Raw genomic sequence first — 4880 nt, forward strand, 5'->3', positions numbered from 1 at the left:
TAAAGTGTTCTCCTAAGCATTTAGTATGGTGCTCTGCACACAGTAAGTGCTTAATAAATATGACTGAGTGCTTACTATGTGCAGAACATTGTACTAAGCCCTTGGGAGAGTACGATATAATGATAAGCAGACATATTACCTGCCCACAACAAGTTTACAGTTCAGAGTGGGAGACAGACATTAGTAGTAATAAATAAATTACAGATATTACAGAAGTGCTGTGGAGCTGGGGTGGGGATGAATAAAAGGAGCAAATCAGCGTGACGTAGAAGGGAGTGGGAGAGGAGGAAAGGAGGGTTTAGACAGGGAAGGCCTCTTAGAGGATATGTGCCTTCAGTAAGATTTAGAAGGGGGAGATAGTAATTGTCGGATATGAGGAGCACGGGCGCTCCAGGCCAGAGGCAGGATGTGGACAAGATGTAGGTGATGAGATAGATGAGATCAAGTACAGTGAGAAGATTAGCTTTGGAGAAGTGAAGTGTGAGGGCTGCTTGTAGTAGGAGAGTAGCAAGGTGAGATAGGAGGGGGCAAGGTGATTCTTCTCATTGGCCATGTTGGGCCTCTTTAATGCAGCAGGGCTAGGGGCAGCTGCCCTTTTTGCCCAGTTGTTAATAGAAGTAATTCTAACAAAAAATAATAATGGCACTTATCATTTTACTATGGGACAAGCACTGGAGTAGGTACGAGATCCTCAAATCAGACACCATCCTTCTCTCAGGTGGGACCTTTGTCTAAGCAGGATAGACTGTGAGCCCGTCACTGGGCAGGGATTGTCTCTATCTGTTGCCGAATTGTACATTCCAAGCGCCTAGTACAGTGCTCTGCACATAGTAAGCACTCAGTAAATACTATTGAATGAATGAAGGAAGGAAGGAAGAAACAGGTACTGGACTCTGATTTTACAGATGAGGAAACGGAGGCATAGAGAAGTTCAGTGACTTGCCCAATGTCACATAGCAGGCAAATGGCAAGGAGGTAGAGGTTAGAACTCTGTTCCTTTGACTCCAGGCCTGTGTTTTTTTTCACCCTTCCACTCTTCAAAAGCCCTGTCAGCAATTGCTCACCTTCTCAATTGCTCACCATCTCTAGGGAAGGATCTTTCATAGCAGCAGGAAGGATTTAGGGCAGATAGGAAAAAAAATCCCCACCACCACATTTAGTGCTTAGTTACTGGGAATATACACTAGAAAAAACTAGAAAATCTTTTTCTTTCTGGAGATCTTTCAGGTATGAATAGTAATTGTCTTTGGGTGGCAGGGTTAGTTTTGGTTCTTTCTGGAAGTAGTAATGATAATAATAATGTTGGTATTTGTTAAGCGCTTACTATGTGCAGAGCACTGTTCTAAGCGCTGGGGTAGACACAGGGGAATCAGGTGGTCCCCCGTCGGGCTCACAGTCTTCATCCCCATTTTACAGATGAGGTCACTGAGGCCCAGAGAAGTGAAGTGACTTGCCCACAGTCACACAGCTGCCAAGTGGCAGAGCCGGCAGTCGAACCCATGACCTCTGACTCCAAAGCCCGGGCTCTTTCCACTGAGCCACGCTGCTTCTCTTTGTCAGTAGGGACTGACAAAATGACCTCTATAGGTCCCTACCTATCCACACCTTTAATGTTTCTGTAATTCATTTTTTTGTTTCTGTCACAAGCAAAGGGAGACGTTTTTCTGTTTGAGAAGATTTGCTGAAGAAACTCTGACACTCGTCTGAGGTGTGACTTAGGGGAAGTCCCTGCACTTCTCTGTGCCTCAGTTGCCTCATCTGTAAAATGGGGGTTAAGACTGTTAGCCCCATGTGGAACATGGACTGTGTCCAATGTGATTATCTTGTATCTATCCCAGTGCTTATTACAGTGCCTGGAGCAAGTTTAGTGCTTAACAAATACCATGAAAAAAGAAAGACTATTCCACTGTGATTTCACTGTGTGAAAAATGAGATAGAGACAGATACACAAACACAGACGAGATATACCCAGACGCAGAAAGACATAGAGACAAACATACAGAGACATACACATACTACACAGGCAGAGTCAGACAGATGTACACAGATATAGACAGACACGCACATATGCAGAGACACATGGGGACAGAGAGACACACAAACACATTCACAGTGAAAGACGCAGAGAGATGCATGCCTATGAATAGGAAAGAGGGAGAAAAAGAGAGAGGAAGAGAGAGAAAGAGGGAGGGGAAAAGATAGAGGGAGAGAACAAGGGAGAGAAATGGGGTAGCGGGCAGGAGAAAGAAAGGAAGAGGCAGAGAGGGAGAGAAAAGGGAGAGAAAAAGAGAGAGAAAATAAGAGAGGGACAAATAGGGAGAGAGAGGGTGAGAAATAAAGAGAAGGAAAGACAGAGGAAGAGAAAAAGAGAGGAGGAAAGAGAGAGGGAGAGGGACAGAGAGAGAAGCGAGACAAAGGGAAAGGGAAAAAAGAGAGAGGAAGAGACAAAGGGAATGGGAGAAATCGGGGGGGAGTGGCGGGTTTCTTGCTGTTGATAGCTGAGAAGGGTAGCTGCTTCATAAGAAATGACAAGCAATCATCTTTTCGGAAGGGCGATAATATTGTTGTTTGATCTGAAGCTCAGGTGCCCTAGCAGTGTTGTTTAACACAAGACATCAGCCCAGAGAGAATCACTGAATGCTGGGGTCAGTTTGTTTCCACTGATTTTTTTATGTGACTGTTTTCCCCAATTAAAATGTGAGGTGTTTCTAAGAATATCAACATCACCGGTTAAACCTATGCAATATTTCTTGCTTGAAAAACTCTTTGCATTCAGCAGAGCTCTACCCTAGAGCTAATTTTAAGAGAGCTGAGTTGTTGAACCAAAAATGATGGGTGTTGGTTTGCAGGCAATATACTTAACGCTCAGATTGGTAGAAACCGTAAAAGGTCGTATAAATCCATCTCCTTATCTCTGGCGGACCAGAATCATAATTGTAATTAATATTATCATGGTATTTATTTATCATTTTATTACGTGCCAAGCACTGTACTAAGCGCTGGGGTAGGTACAAGATAATTAGGTTGGATACCACTTGGGGCTCACAGTCTAACTGTCTCCAATAGATGTCAAAATGTCCTGAATCCCTCCGCCCGCCTGTTATCTTCATAGCGAACTCAGTCTTCATCATGTCTGGTGCCACTGACCCAGTTGAAAACAAGACTGGATGAATTTGTCCCAAGACTAGCCCAGTTTGTCCTGCATAACACGTTCATTTATCCAAGAGAGGCAGTGTATTCTAGTGGAAAGAACACTGGGAGTCAGAAGATCTGGGTTCTAATTCTGGCTCCACCGCATAATAATAATAATAATAATAATGGCTTTTGTTAAGCGCTTACTATGTGCCAGGTACTGTACTAAGCACTGGGAAGGATACAAGCAAATTGGGTCGGACACAGTCCCTTGTCCCACGTGGGGCTCACAGTCTCAATCCCCATTTTGTAGATGAGGTAATTGAGGCCCAGAGAAGTGAAGTGACTTGCCTACTGTGTGACCTCGGGCAAGTCCTTTAACTTCTCTCCGCCTCAGTGTTCTCATCTATGAAATGGAGATTCAATACCCATTGTTTCGCCCTCTCAGAGTGTGAAATCCAAGGGTGACAGGGACTGCATGTGACCTGATTTTCTTGTATCTGAGAGAGCGTGGGCCTGAGAGTCAGAAGTACCTGAGTACTAATCCCAGCTCCTCTGCTTATCTGCTGAGTGACCTTGGGCAAGTCACTTCTCTGTGGCCTCAGTTACCTCATCTGGAAAATGAGGGTTGATAAAGAAAGCTCCATGTGAGACACGGACTGTGTCCAACCCGATCAGCCTGTATCTTGTCTTGTCTTATGCTTCTCTCTCAGAATGCCCCACCTCCATCTGCAAGTGTTCTGGTAGTGCATCCATAGAGTTTTCTTGGTAAAAATACTGAAATGGTTTACTTCTGTAGCGCCTATTTCCAAGCAGTAAGCTTGAATTCTCCACCCTTGATTCTTTGCCGGGACGCTGATGCCCAGCACAGGTGAGTTTTGACGTGTAGCAGATTGCCTTCCACTCGTTAGCCACTGCCCAGGCTAAGAATGGAATGGGTAGGCCTCTGCTTGACTCTCCCTCTCATAATCGAGACTGGTAGAGTGCCGGAAACTTTCCAGGTACGACCCTGAGAGGGGAACTTGTATCTACCCCAGTGCTTAATAAAGTGCCTGGCACAGAGTAGACGCTAAACAAATACCATAAAAAACAAACATACCCTAAAAAAGGGACCTCGGGGGCTATGGGAACTTCATTCATTCAACAGTATTTATTGAGTGCTGACCGTGTGCAGAGCACTGTACTAAGCGCTTGGAATGTACAGTTCGACAACAGATAGAGATAATCCCTGCCCAACAACGGGCTTAGGGTCTAAGTCAGCTGTGTGACTGTGGGCAAGTCACTTAACTTCTCTGTGCCTCAGTTACCTCATCTGTAAAATGGGGATTAACTGTGAGCCTCACAGGGGACAACCTGATGACCCTGTATTTGACCCAGCGCTTAGAACAGTGCTCTGCACATAGTAAGCGCCTAACAAACACCAACATTATTATTATTATTAGAAGGGGGAAAACATCCTCCAACCTGCTCCCAACCACCCTCAGAGGATGAAGTGGGATGTGTGTGCCTGGTGGGAGTGGTGGGCAACGAACGGCTGCCATCGGGGGAAATGACCAGTTGTCCTTAGGTGGAGGAGAAAGTCAGGACATTTTGGCTAGCGCCTCGGGACCTAAATTATGGCTGGAGGAACCCCATGAGGTCCTGCTTCTTTTTGCTCCAGTGGCGACCGCGCTGACGGATGCAGCTGCAGCCAGGAGTCCCACCCACGGCAGCCTCCGGCAGTGCAGAATGCAGATGGGAATAACAGG

General features: G+C 45.6%; 1 non-coding gene across 1 annotated transcript; it reads right to left on the reverse strand.

Moving 5' to 3' along the window:
* Positions 1-4013: 4013 nt before the first annotated feature.
* Positions 4014-4151, reverse strand: LOC114813360. Its single transcript, XR_003761082.1, has one exon. It is a non-coding gene; the product is annotated as a small nucleolar RNA SNORA7 (small nucleolar RNA).
* Between the last annotated feature and the right edge of the window lie 729 nt (positions 4152-4880).

Source organism: Ornithorhynchus anatinus, chromosome 7 (genome assembly GCF_004115215.2).
Source record: "Ornithorhynchus anatinus isolate Pmale09 chromosome 7, mOrnAna1.pri.v4, whole genome shotgun sequence".
Classification (NCBI taxonomy): Eukaryota; Metazoa; Chordata; class Mammalia; order Monotremata; family Ornithorhynchidae; genus Ornithorhynchus; species Ornithorhynchus anatinus.